We start from the raw sequence: 15,519 nt of genomic DNA on the forward strand, positions 1-15,519 counted from the left end.
CTTATAGTATTTAGTCAATAATTAATTTTCAAAGAAGCAAATGAAACATCTTGAAGTAATGATTTTTTTATTTTGTTATTGTTGAAGTAATTATTTATTCTTATAATTTATAGTAAATTCCAAACATTTTAATTTAGCATGGATTTTAAATACTATGGATTTTAGCTTCATATTCTGATCAATACAATGAATATTTGGGTGAAATATTATACATATGTTTATATACCTTTGTAAGTATGATATATATATATCACAATTATATAAATTCATGAGTTTATATGAAGTAATGTCATTGATCTAATTTCAAACTTATTTTTCCTTAAAAAAAGAATAGATTGATACTTAATGGACTTTAAAAAGCATATTCAAAAATATTGTTAGACCTATTATTTAAATAGAATTTACATACTTATCCTACTTTATGATAGTGTATCTAACTATAGAAATGGGTGACTTATTGTTTAGATGTCTCCTAGACATTTACTTCTGTCTAGGAGATCCCTGGAGTCTCTTTTTACCATATCAGTGAAATAGTTTTAAAAAATCAGATATGAATATTCACAAAACTGTCTAGCTTAAACTGTAGCCCAAACAGTATCCAATGACTTGCAGTGTTTCTTCACTGTTTTAAGGAGAAAACAATAGAGCAAGTTTTTTCTAATAAATGCAAATATTAAATAACTGAGAAGAAATGTTAGACTATTGGCCAAAGGAAAGCTATGAACTTTTATTTTTTTAAAGATTTTATTTATTTATTCATTCATGAGAGACAGAGAGACAGGTAGAGACATAGAGGGAGAGGGAGCCCGATGGAGGACTCGATTCAGGAACCTCGGGATGGCGCCCTGAGCCAAAGACAGACACTCAACCGCTGAGCCACCAGATGTCCCTAGCTATGTACTTTTAAATCCCAGCATCTCTTTCAGTGAAGTGATTGGTCGATTAATGATATTTTTCTTTGATTTCTCTATTATTATTGGACTTCTTCAAAATTACCAATTTTGAACACATTTAAGCTACAGATTTTTTGCTTTAAAATGCCTTAGAAAACACAAACATGTAATTTTCACTTTCCAGATTTAAGGAAAATAAATATGAATTTCCAATAATATTTAAAGCCTATTACATTAGCTGGATAACTAGATTGTATAAGCAGTTCATTCATATTACAGGATGAAGATTATGAGAAAAATTGAAAAAGGTGGACATGTCTTAGAATTCAGGACAAAAAAAATAATTTTAAGGTTTGACTTCAGTAAAAATCCCAGATACTGGGAGAAGGTACTAAGGGAAATTTTGAACTTTAACTCAACAGAGTTTCATTAGTAAAGAATAATCTCAGTGTTATTTGCTAAAATCCAGGCAATGACCTTTCAACTTTTTTTTTCTTTTTGTTATATATATATTTTTTATTGAAGTTCAATTTGCCAACATATAGTATAACACCCCGTGCACATCCCATCAAGTGCCCTCCTCAGTGCCCGGCCTTTCAACTTTTTACCTTGCACAAGGTAGGCAAAAATGAGAATTTGTTTTGCTGTTTGGCTGAATGAGTGTGGTATGTTTTAATATAGGAATGTATCACCTCTGGGAATACTATGCTTTCAAACTTTGTTATTAAATAAAGCATTTGGAGCTTTGCAGTTCTTCTGATACTATTTGTATTTGTTTTATCAATCCATAGTGGTCTACATCTATTTCTATAATTTAAAAAAATTAGTGCATTATTCATTTTGATAATGTTATAACCCCCTAATCCTCAGACACACCTCTCATTTTCCTGTTTTTTGCTCACTTCCTACCTTTGCTTAAGCTGTTTCTTTTGCTGATCTTCCTATGGCCAATGTAACCTTGAAAGCCTTCACATGCCCTCTCCCCTGTGAAGTCATTCCTTAAGCTTCCAATTCATTTATTTATATTTTTTTAAAGATTTTATTTATTTATTCATGAGAGACAGAGAGAGAGAGAGAGAGAGAGAGAGAGAGGCAGAGACACAAGCAGAGGGAGAAGCAGGCTCCATGCAGGGAACCTGATGTGGGACTCCATCCCAGGACTCCAGGATCAGGCCTTGGGGTGAAGGCAGCGCTAAACTGCTGAGCCACCCAGGCTTCCCCTATGCTTCCAATTTAAAGTTATCTGTCTTTTAGAACTCCCACAGCACTTTCTCTCTTCTATAGCACATACTATGTTTTACCTTATATTCTAGTTATTTGTGTGCATTATTTTCTTCCAAATTATGACTGTAAAATCCTTGAGCTTAATATTCAAATTTGTATCCTCCATCCCCCAACTCAAATTCTAGCACAGGGTTTTGCATAGAATAAGCACTCAGTAAATATTTATGGAATGCTTTTTCAGCACTGCTTAGAAAAAGGCTATGGTAGTTTGCTTGAACATTTGGCGTGGGGAGGTAAATGATTCTAACAACATATCATTTAAAAAAAAATCTGTGTGGGTTGACTCTTCTCAATATTAGAATGAAGAGCAGTTTGTGTTCATATATTCATACCTTTCCCTAAAATTTCCACTTTTGACTAATAAATATGTTGTACCTCTATATTCTTTTTCTATTGTACAGATGGTAGTTGTAGATACTTATGGCAGAAACTGCTAGCTAGTCACTAAATTTGTCTGCTAGTCACTAAATTCGTCTCTCAAATTTAGTGTCTTTTGCTCACTGCTAGACTATATCTCCCAGCCATTGTTTGCAGTTACATATGGCTGGGACCAGGTTACACCCAAAGGGATATGAATAGAAGTGAAGTGTGCCTCTTCTAGATCTCGTCCTATACAAAGCGTCTCAAGAGCTTTCCTTCTCAACTGGTTGGATACAAACAATGGTGAGCTCTAGGGGATGATGGAGCTGCAAGATGGAAGGATCTGGGATTTTAAAGGATCATGAAGAACAGAGTCTCCACATGCTGACCTGGACTCTCTTTGTTCTATTAAATAAACAAAATCTAAATTTCTGTTGAGTGGATCCACTGCATGTTTTCATCTTTTTGTTGCTACAATCTAAGCTACCCTAAATGACGCAAGAGGGAAAATGATGTGTATGCAAATTACATTTCACTGGCTTGGAAGAAACATATCCTTGTGTATAGCAGCCATGCTTTTATTGTAGCTCAAGAGTAACAAAGAGGATGTTTGAAGGAGCAAAAGGAATTGGGTTATTAACATAGGAAATAGAAGCCTTAGAGTGAGCTGAATAAGAATCTTTAATTATGTTGTGTCTGTTTTGCCTACCATTGCCCAAGCTCAGAGCCTGGCAGAAACATATATTTAACAAAAGACTATATTAGAATGAGTAAATATTATAGACACCAACTCTTCATGTTTTCTGACAAGATGGTTCAAAGAACTAGGCTCAAAATTCATTAGAGAAAAATTTAAATGATTTATTAAACCATCGTATGTCTTAATGATCAGATTTTAAGTCTAAATTGATCCTTCTGGCACAGAAAAGCCACTCAGGTGAAAGAACCTGTGGCTTGACATTTTGATAAAGAGGCCATTTTAGCACAAACACATGGGACATAAATATTATTTTAGATGGAGGGTGTGAAACTTTTCCAACTTTTCTGACTCCACAGAAGTTATTTTTTTTTAACACTGAAATAAGAATTAAGGTGATTTCTGGTTACTCTATCTCTTCTTCTCCATGCCCTCTGACATTCTCCCAATCAAGGTCACTGTCTCTGGATAATTGTAATAGTCTCTGAACTGGGCTCCTTGCTTCTGGTGTCAGTCTCCGGTCCACCCTCTCTACTGCCACCAGAGTTCCATGTGTATATTCCCTGTAAGTTGCAGCTAAAATGTTCTAGCTACTTGTTCAAACCTCAATACCTTACGCACACCATGCTTTCTCACAAGACTTGACCCTTTCTGGGTCATCTTTTCCTTCCAGCTACTGGATGGATTCCTACCTGACTTTGAACACAACTCAAAAAGTTTCTACTCTGTGAAGATTTGCCTAAATAGGATGGCTCTCCTTTGTTGTTCATGGCACCTCACATCTTGGTTTTAGATTTTACCCAATTGTGTTGGAGGCCCAGGGACCTCTGTAACAATGGTAGTCAGCATGCTGGGAACCTAGTGGGTTCATATGCATTACCATATTTAATTAATTGGAATAATATCATCCCCAGATTACAGATGATTATGCAGAGGGCCAAAGAGTCTAAATGACACAACTAGTAAATGATGGGGTCATGATTTGAACCTAGCTTGTCTGATCCCAGAAGCAGCCCTTTTCATTACCATCCCATTTGCTGAATGAATCCCTACTCTACAGAGTCTTCTTTCCCCACCTCTGTCTTGTACAAACTCCGTTTGGGGTATCTGAGCATTCATCTTATACTGAATAGTTATTCCTATTTTCGAGTGAGAAAACACCGTGTCTCATATTTGTTTTGGAAAATGCCAAGAAATTAGGGCTATTTCATCAATCCACCTGAGGTTTCTGGGTTTGGGAAGCCCCAAGTGGCCCTTTTGCTTAAGGGTATATGACTGGACATGTTGCTCTTGGATGGTCGAAGTCTGACTTTTCAGTTATGGCCAGGTATATACTTTGTGACACTAGACTCTGCTACAGCCCAAATATGAGAATTTGTTTGGCACTTTTAGAATAGCAAGAGAAAGTATACTGCTACTGCTGGGGGCTACTGAAGAACTTTAGGGAGGCACATGAGGATCCTATTTGCAAAGAGATACATCCTTTCCAGGTGGGATGGCATATAAATTCGGTTTGTTGAGTAAACATACCTAATAATTATAAATAAAAAATACTTCAAAAGAATGAAAAACAATTTTGTTTACACACACCAGTTTGAACTAACCTTCCTTCCTCCCTGCCTCCCTCTCTCTTTTTCCTTTCTTTTCCTTTTTTCCCTCTTCTTCCTCTTTTAAAACAAAACAGTTGATCTGTGTGCCAGATTAAAGTAAAAGGTAGATTAGATTAGGCTACAGATATAAAACATTTTAATGATACAGTTTTCTGAAGGAGGAGATTTTAATGAAAATACAAAACAAAGATGACACAAAAGATGATGCAAAATAAATTCCTCGCTAGGACTTTGTTTCAACAAAGGTATGACTACCTTCTCAGGCTGACATCACAAGATAAATCAGTCCTTAGCCCTCAGCCTTTTACTATCCACCTACATTAGTCAAAGACCTTTTGTCCTAGCAGGAAAGGCCAGGCGAAGTCTCTAAATCTCATATGGGAAATGTTCTCAGGGACATAGGTTTTTAAAAAGGAAAACATACAAGAAACCTTGAAAGGCATCTTTTATATAATAGGCCTTAGGAGGGTAGGAGAATGCAGTTCATAGTTAATTTCAGGAAGACAATTGGATCTCATCTGAATAAGTGTTTTAAACGTTTTACATTGGAAAATTTCTATTACCTCACTCACAGATCACTGAAAATAAGGGTCTGGCCATGCTCTACCCAAGGTACAGTCACTCTGTGTTCAAGCTCAAAAGATATTGATTTTCATTTCAAACTCTAATGCCAAAATTAGCAGTGTCAGGTTGAATTAGAGGTAGATGCTTTATAGAGTTCAAAAGTGAACAAGCAGCACAGCCAGGCTGCACTTTTTTTTATATCTTTTTATAGTTTTCTTTTTATATCTTAAAGACAACAGAACATGGAATACAAAACATCCTTCGGTTTCATGGTGCCTAAAGAAATATTGAGTCCAATTCCACTCCTGTGTCTTTAGCACATCGGTTTCCAAGTATTAGTTCAGGAAGGAAAACACCTAGTTTCAGGATTATTACAGGTTGCTTTGATTTCCTTCTGTTGGGCATTTTGCTTCTTATTTAGCTTTCGAAAAACCAAAATTTATGCAGCAGCGTAAATTGACAGAGCATTTCATCTACATCGTCCTATAAAGGGGACACAGCACAGTTATTGAACTGCTCCATCAGTAGAGCCTGGATCCTTTACATCTGGGATTGATTGAAGGGAAATAACTACAAATTGGGCTTGTGAGAGCTTCCCTCAGATGGAGCAGTTAATCAAAGGAATGATAGAGCCCTGTAACAAGGACATTAGGGGCATTCATTCACTACGGGGAGCAAATGCCCACAAACTGAAGTTACCCAGGCTTAATTTATCAATAAGGAAGAGTGGCTTATTGATAAGTGTGGCTTATTTATCAATAAGGAAAAGTATTGCCAGAATGGGTCTGGGGGTGGGGAGGGAAAGGAATAAGTACTGATATCCTCTGAGATATCTGTCTTACAGATAATATCCCAATGTATCTGGTTGCTACTTATTCTTACACTGAATGAGGAAGGTATTCATTAGATGTCTTCCAAGCAGAGATGTGTGTTTGAAGTGTGTGTGTGTGTGTGTGTGTGTGTGTGTGAGAGAGAGAGACAGAGAAGAAAGGGAAGCAAAAGCAGAGAGAGATGAAGAATGAGTGGTTGAACAGCAGAGATACAGCCTAGAGATTTCCAGGATGAAAAGAGATTTATGTAGTAAATGCCTGCAAGTTTCCCAAGCTGTCTTCTCATATACGATTTGTCCCATAAAGGGCATAGCAGTTATCGAATTTCTCCATGAGCACAGTGTAGAGTACAGTATCTCTGATGGGCAAGATGGGTGGCAGCCTGTCTGTGCCCTGACAGGTGTTGTGTGAACCTCTCTCATTATCAAAGTATGTTTGTCGCCTGTTTACTTGTCTTTCATGGCAGGGTTTGTATTTGATTCATCTCATAATTCCAGGGCCTCAAATGTTTGGTTTCTAGACTGTACTCAAGTTTGATGAATGATTCATTAGTGGGCTATATGGCTACCTGTAGGGATGTGTGAGTATGAATTAGAGCTGAAGAGAGGGAGTAGTCTCCCACCCTACAGTATTTTAGGAGTTAAAATCTGAAAAATTAGGAGGAAAGTGGAGAGGGAATCCCTGTTATTCATCATCAATAGCCCACTTGACCAAGATTCAGAGAGCAAACCATGCTGAACATTGACATCCAAATTCCTGGCATTGGGTATGGAGCTGTCACCAATTTGATTAAGTGTATTCCATGATCACAGTTGAGGGTATTGGACAAGGGGTCTGAAGAAGACAGTGAGAGAAGTTGCTGGACTGTTGTATAAGCAAGAATGTGTCAAGAGGCTAGAGAAAAAAAAGAGCATAGGGCACTCTGAGCCAAGTGAGAGAAAGTAGAAGCATGTTGGCAAGAACTAAAGTCTCCTGGACGTAGAAAGGAAAAATTACATGTGGGTAGGTAGATGGAGCAGCCCTGTCATGGAACTGGGACTGGCACTTAATACTGGGTGTTGAGGGAGACATGGCCATGTTCTCTGTGGGTTGCAGCAGGTCAAGCCTGGTTGGACATTAGTGAGAGAGAGAGGATGAAGAATGATTTTTCTTTCCCTTTTTAGCTTAATAGCTAAAACTTCACTTAATAGTAAAGTTTTGCAGAAGTCTGACTATAGACCAGAATTTAGCTGTTAAGTACAGTCACGCTTAATATTTCAGGGGTGGAAGGCTACTTAAACTACAGCCAATGGGAGCAATTCTGTGTCTTTTGAGGGCCCCAGTCTTGGACCTCCTGCCCATCCTGCCTTGATTCATCCTGTACTCCTGTTTTCAATAGCATTATGGAGCAGCATAGTCACGTATCAATAGCGCAGGCTACATAACCATTATTCGATGTTTTGAAACATACTGTGTAAGGCTTATTATTCAAATGTTAATATAAAGCTGGTGATAGGCGTTTTAGAACACTGTTGTTGGTTTTTTTCCTTTAGTACTGGCCTCTGGCACTCACACTGCAAGAAAAGGCCCAGTTTTCCCACAATATATGCCTCTTTTTGTCTAAATAATGCCACAACAGGAAAACCTGTCTGCAAAGAGATGCTTTGCTTTCTACATTACAGTTGGGAAGCATGGCTGGTTTCTCTGTCTAAACTCCCAGCTCAGCGATTGATGTTAAAGAAAGCTCAGTCTCCTAGAGTGAGTAGAGTTTATAGACTAGCCTTCAGCTTGTAGATCCTCTGTACCAGCCCTGGGGGAGGATAGATTTTATAAATAAAATATTTGTGAACAGCAGTAGTCACAGCATTATTACAAACTTAAAAAAAAAAAGATATCAAAGGGCATGGTTATATGAAGTGAGCAACAAGTCAGCGTTTTCTTCTCTGAACCATCCAGGGCTACAATGCCACATAGGACTTATTAGTATGCTCAAAAGGGGATAGCCAGTTGTATTAAAAATTAGAGATGTTAAACTTGTCACAAATTCCAAATATACTTGGGGCTGGTTTTCCAGTTAGTCTAATGTTGTGATGTTGGGTGTTTGTATTTGTGAAGCAATTATGTGGTTTGAGGGTGAATCTCAACCTGAGAAATTAAAGTAGTTGTAATTTTCCCTTTAGTTCGATCCTGCTGCAAACAGGCAAGCATACTGGAATAACAGATTACGAATAATTTTAGTTTAAACAAAGAATACTACTTTCAGGTAATTTTTGGATGTTACTGGGGACAGGAGCAATAATTCTTGTCTCCCCCTGTTTCCCTGCTGAGATGAAAGAGTGTGTTTAGAGAAATCCTGGGAAGAATGGTTCCTCAATTCTCCAATTCTGTTGGCTGGTGGGAACTTCTGCACCCTTCCAAGCATGATTGAGATATAAATGTGAGATTCTGCATCACGGGTCCAAAGGTAGTTCCAAGAATTACCCCGAGTCAAGTCTAGCCTAGTCTAGGAGTTAGTTTACCTCTGGAAGTTTCAATTCAAAAATGCTTTTGTCTTCTTAAAATGAACATGTATCTCCTGATTCAACATGTTATGTAGTTTACTGAAATTCAAGTCTCATGTTAAACAGAATTGGACCCTGAGATTATCTTCAGCAAAGCCTTTAGTCAAGTTCAGATGTCTATTTATTTTATTATGCTCATGTTTTAGAAATCCTGTTAAGTTGACATGACAGCTATAGAGATTAAAATGATACATAATATGGGTGGCATTAACAAAACAATAAAATTGGTTATCGGGTCTAATTTTAGCCAAACAGTATTCTGCGGTTCAACTATCAAAAGTTTTGTTGCTTGTTGAGGGAGACAGTACTGAGAGTAAAGGGACTGCCCTCTAACAGGATTGAGAAAAGTTGCCTCCATATGGTAAGTCAATTTTCAATACAAAACTATCTTCTGTACTATTTAATCGCAAATAGAATCTTAGATGGTTGGCGGCTATGCGATGCCTTTATCTCTTTTTATAGTCTAGGAAATAACCCTCAATTACACAAATTAGAGTAGGTCAATTAAAGAACACAAGGGCATAAAGATAATGGAGAGATTCTCTTGTGTCACAAATTATGCATGAAAAACAATTCTTCCTCTCCTATTCTTTGGTAATTGGTAATCTTTCTAGAACAAATATATTCAAGTAAGCTTCCAATGCACACTTTGTACATTGCATGCATAATCGATGTTGAAATAAGAGCTGGATGTTGATGAACGATATTTTTTGAGTCAGGGGGTCAAAGCTGCCTTGTATTCCTTTGGGTAAGATGTGGAAGTTGCAGGAGATTTTAGTTGAGTATTATCCCCAAACAGATTTTTTTTTATAGACTTCTCTCTGTGCTCCCTTTTACTTACTCTTTCTTTAGTGTGGTGTAATATACATAATTTAAATAACCAGGGAATGTCTCTGGGCTCAAAACCACCTGCTGGCTTATATTAGCTAATTAATGGTGATTTATCTGAGTTACTAATTTGAATGGAGCTGATTGCCTTTAGGAATTTGGGAATCGTTGTAAGAATTCTGATTAAAATAATGCCTTTGTGATGGACAGTCTCCTTAAAAGGCTTAAAAAATATTGCCTGTTAGCAGATTAAAACAACAACAACAACAACAACAACGACGACGACGAGGACAACTGCCAAATCGATGACCTTGTGTTTTTTTTCTGGCTCAAATTATGTCATATGGCAGCTTTCCTTCCTTTGTGATTAAATTTTATCTCTGTCAGGCTTCTTCTCATTTTGTCTCTGACATTAGGGTTTATTTGCCTTTGACTGCTTGAAAAATAGAACTGATTTCGAATCCATAGAGCTTAATCATTTTCACAAAAACTAATACAGTAGATTCATTTTAGCCAAACTTACGTGTCAGGCTGGCTTGGTTCCCAGGGCCTGAATGTATGAATTTAATGGTGGTACAATGTCTGAGGTAGGAATATAATAGAAAGCTCTCAGCAGTATATCTATTGGATCAGTGTAATTTCTTTTTTTTCTCTGCTGGTCTCAATGTCTCTTAAGGCAATGTAGTCTGTAGACAACAAAAGCTGGCCATCTCTCTACTGTGATCCCACTGCCGTTAAAATCAACCAAGAATCTCCTTCTCAGATTAAGTGTGTAGTAGGCAACTGTTAAATACACAATTAAGGTTCACTGAAACATTAATTCTATTAACTGTGTTCAATTGTGATTTCAGAAAATGTGCAGTAATGAATACATAATTACTGCTTTGAGACTTTTGGGTTTAGGAATAGTTTATCTAACCTAGGCAACCCTCTCATTCCTCCCCTACTGGCAACCCCCCAAAAGTAATTCAAGTAGTGATAAAATGCATACAGTTCTAATGTATATATGGTTTCAGTTTCTACTTATTAACTCCCACATATCTTTTAAGGAAACCGGTATTTTTCACACGTGCTTGTTACTATTGTTAAAAAGTTTAACTTTTTAAATTTGTTTTTTAATTTTTATTTTTAGAAGATTTTATTCCTTTATTCATGAGAGACACAGAGAGGCAGAGACATAGGCAGAGGGAGAAGCAGGCTCCATGCAGGGAGCCCGACGTGGGACTCGATTCCGGGACTCTAGGGTCACACCCTGGACTGAAGGTGGCGTTAAACCGCTGAGCCACCTGGGTTGCCCCCAAGTTTAGCTTTTTTTAAATTGAAGTTCTGCTGACATACAATATTATTAGTTTCAGACATACAATGTAATGATTCAACATGCATATACATTATGAAATGCTCGCCACGATAAATCTAGTCACCCTCTGTCACCACACAAAGTTACTACAATATTACTGTCAACATTCCCTAGGCTGTACTTTTCATCCCTGTGACTTACTTACACTATAACGGGAAGTTCATACCTCTTAAATCCCCTTTATCTATTTTGCCCATCCTCCCAACCCTCCCCTCTGGCAACCATCCCAAAATTTAATTATTGCAAAATAGTCATCAAAGAATTCAGAGCTGAAAAGGAGATGAAAATTGAGTTCTTAATGACCCAGATGTAGTTTGGCTGGCTTGTCTAATCTAAGGAGTGTAACTGAAATATAATTTGCCATTTTTTTTCTGACTTCCACAACATGGAATATATATATAATTATATATATTTGAATGGAACTGATTGCCTTTAGGAATTTGGGAATTGTTGTAAGAATTCTGTATATATATCTATAAATATAAACAGAATTCTTTTATACACACACACACAATGCTGTACTACACACGTACATTGTCAAGAGAGTAGCTCTCAGGTTAAGTGTTCTTATCACGATATAATACATTTACATTTGTTTTATTTTTTTTTGGTATTTTTTTATTTATTTATGATAGAGAGAGAGAGAGAGAGAGAGAGAGAGAGGCAGAGAGAGAAGCAGGCTCCATGCACCGGGAGCCCGACGTGGGATTCGATCCCGGGTCTCCAGGATCGCGCCCTGGGCCAAAGGCAGGCGCCAAACCACTGCGCCACCCAGGGATCCCCATTTGTTTTATTTTATTTTGTTTTTATTTTTTTATTTATGATAGTCACAGAGAGAGAGAGAGAGAGGCAGAGACACAGGCAGAGGGAGAAGCAGGCTCCATGCACTGGGAGCCCGATGTGGGATTCGATCCCGGGTCTCCAGGATCGCGCCCTGGGCCAAAGGCAGGCGCCAAACCGCTGCGCCACCCAGGGATCCCCCCCCCCCCATTTGTTTTAAAGATAAACAGCAGCTGCACTTGTGGTGAGCACAGCGTAACATAGAGTTGTCAGAGTTGTCAAGTCCCTATGTTGTACACCTGAAACTAATGTAACATTGTGTATCAATTATACTTCAATTAAAAAATATATAAACAAAGACACCTGCACTCTATTTCAGTTATCAAACTTGACAGCCAAACAAAGCCTTGCTATTTCAATTTTGAGGTGCAAATGTTTAGGTAAAGATCTTTCTGGATTTGGGGCTCTCCGTGAGTTCCCTGGGGATGAAGTTTCCATAGCAGTGAATTTGTTTGCATTTTCAATGGTTCTCTCACCTCCTCAGTTACTCAAGAGTTGGGACTTCCGGTGCTCAGAGCTCCTCTCATCTCTCTTTAATCGTGTAAATCAGTTTCTTAGGACCTGCAAGCCTCTTTTGTCATGCTGAACTCATTTAGCTCTCTCCTCTGATGCACATTCTGCTGACGTTCTCTTTCCCCTCCGAATTATGACTGCTTCAACTACATGAGAAGCTCTTCTTAATTTCTTGGTTAACTTTATGCCAAGGGGTCACATATTCTTGGAGATATGGATGAAAAATTTTTTCCATCTCCTCCACTAGATACCTGGTTCTCCTATTTCTGATTTTACTAAGTACTAGGCATTTTTGCTGTTGGCACTACAATTCCAAGTCTGGCTCAGGGCTTGGTAGATACAGAATTCAGGTACCTGCTTTAACCGGAATGCAGTATAGGGCATGGTAAAACACAACATTCGTCCATATTCAAATTACTGTTGGAATAAGTATTGTTTAAGACCAGAAGGGTTTGTTAAAGGTGATGAGCAAGTGAATTGAAGTTAGTGCTCTTAAGGTAACACAGGGAGCACCTGTACTTATTACTTTCAGACAGAGTTCAGTAAATGACACATTTTCTGAAAAAAGAAAACCTTTCAGTGGTTAGTTGATTGACAGCAAAGAGCATAGCAAAGTGACAGAAATCTAGGTGCTATGAGTTTTTTCATCTTAGTCACCATCTACCATGAGTTCTGAAAGTCAAAATCATAGACTGTGATCTTCAAACTTGCTGCACTTACTGACTTCACCAAAAAAGCCTCTTTTTTCCAATCTGCACTGTATTCCTTTTTCAGAGATTGCACATTAATATTTATAGGCTGACTCTATGCAAGTTCTCAACTCGTTCTAGAGAAAAGATCACACTAAATAACAGGATTGGTTATTGCTCAGCCAGAGGAGAGGATGGTGATGACACCCACCTTAACTTAATTCCCATATTCCCAGTCTTCTCCCATGGCAAGAGATGTTTACAGAGTGCAGTGGAGGATATACCCCAAAACCATGTTATTCAAACCATTTTATGAAAGTTTAACATATAGATTTGAAGGGATTTCTAACACTCAGAACTAGCTTGGCATTAAGTATTCAATCAACTTGTGATCCATTCCATTTCAAGAGTGGTAGAGGGGAGAAAACAGACTCCAAATCATAGCTACTGTCTTGTGCAAGGTTCTTATTAAAAACAGCATATTCCTGTAGCCCAGAGGGCTGACAGCTTCTTCCAAAGCAGAAGCACTGCTCTAAGCTAACCTCAAGGGGCTACTCGAGAGAGATGCAGCCTTCATCCCTCTTGCTGGGGGGCTGGGGGCCTGATAGTATCATAGCCTGTATCACAACTCCAAGCCTCAGTCACCCCAATGAGAAATATTCCTTAAGGCATTACTAGCAGGCAGTTCCCTGGTTAATTGGTTTATAAGTATTTTAATAAGAATACTTAATTTTAAAAAGAAAGAAAACACTTTAAAATAGAATCAGCTTAGGGGAGTACATATACCTCGGCTAATTGAGGTAAGGGATTTCTCTTTTTTTATCATGTTCAAACATAGATATCATTTGCTTCTATTATATCACTTGTGCTTGACATTTTATCTACAGATGATCAAAATATAATAAAAGGATCACCTCCAGACTGAGGCTCTTAACAATGTTGAGTAAAGCGATGCTTGGAGACATAGTGGTGAGGAACAGAAATGTACTGAATAAATTCAGTTCAAAAGGATGATCATGTCCTGAGGTATCACTAATGTGAGTGTTTTTTCTTACTGTCTGCTAAAAGTGACAGCAGCTATAAAGAGATTTTTTCTTTTCTTTTTTCTTATTTTTTTCTCCATGAAGATCATCAGTTTCTAGTTTACAGATTAGACTATTTCACTTCTCATGCATAGGCTTATTGACTTCAAGTTTGTTCATAAGCATTATGTATATATTTTTTATACGTGTATCCAAAAAAACCCCAAAAAACAAAACCACTTCATTAACGTTACAAGTCAGACTTTTATGTACTGCTTCATCATTTTATAGATTTAAAAATGCAGCTAAAGGTTTGGAAGAATTTTAGGGCTTATTTAAATATAATTAAAGTATACTTGTCTATTTAAAAAATTTAGAACATAAATCATCAAAATAAAAAAAGAGAAATGTATGTATTAAGTCAAATTCACATAAAAGAGATAAGATTTTCATAGAAAGTAATTCTTTATAAAGCTAAATTATAATTTAAATGCCCCATTGTTTCTTTAAAAGAAACCCCGAATCACAAGTTCGTATTTAGGTAAAATGCATTCAACTTTTTAATTTCTAAATCAAAGAATGGGCTAAATTTGGATCTCAAACTCTTTTAGTTTTTATCTTACCTACAAAAATGAGAGCATTATATATAATTCCTTCCCGAAGCATATCTGCATTTCAGTATGTGATCTTTTGGTGATAACAAGGTATCATTGTTCCTATGTCAGTGCACTGACACAACTGATTTGGTTTGTAATGTGACACCAAACCAAGCAAATTGATTAGACAGGCAGCCTTCAAAAGATAGGCAGACCTTGGCATTTGCCCAGATTTACCATTTTAAATGATACTGATGGTCTATGGCTGGGGGTAAAAAAAAAAAAAAAAAAAAAAAAAATAGAATCTTGGTCAGGAGTGCAAATTCAAAGGATATAAATCAATTGTCAATAATATTGACTGAAATGTTTTTAAAGCTTTAACTCTCTAGGGGGACTGTTGCTCAGAATGTATAGCCTCTGCCATAAACATATATGCGGGTTACAGATAGCAGAGTTCTCAAGGAGAGCAGAATACTAAGGGCAAGTTGAGGGTTTCAGAAATAGAATAAATCTGGAGAACAGAGAGATCTGGAGTCAAAAAATTTACTCTGACTTACAGTGTCTTAGTTCAGCTAGGCTCAGTTAAATGTTAGGAAGCAAGCAACCAGAATAAGCCAATAAGCCAATCAATTCTAATGTATGAAGGGCCATAGACTTCTTACACGTTTGCATTTAAAAACAGATGTTTGTTAACTTAAATGCCTGCTTACTGAACCTCAAACAGAGAAGCAAAATTTATGTAAGCAAATCATTCAGACATGTGAGGAAAGATGCCTTATTTTTTATTTATTTATTTTTTTCTGAGAGAGAGTGGGCACAGGTGAGTGGCAGGAGAGGGACAGAGAGGAAGAATCTTAAGCAGGTTCTACACCGCCCAGAGCTGAGCGCCAACACAG

At 37.4% G+C, this 15,519-nt stretch overlaps 1 protein-coding gene across 2 annotated transcripts in view; it reads right to left on the bottom strand.

Moving 5' to 3' along the window:
* The window catches only part of TTC29 (tetratricopeptide repeat domain 29), a 237,006-nt gene that overhangs the window by 33,844 nt on the left and 187,643 nt on the right, over positions 1-15,519 (bottom strand). The gene's annotated exons all lie outside the window — the stretch shown is intronic.

Source organism: Canis aureus, chromosome 13 (genome assembly GCF_053574225.1).
Source record: "Canis aureus isolate CA01 chromosome 13, VMU_Caureus_v.1.0, whole genome shotgun sequence".
Classification (NCBI taxonomy): Eukaryota; Metazoa; Chordata; class Mammalia; order Carnivora; family Canidae; genus Canis; species Canis aureus.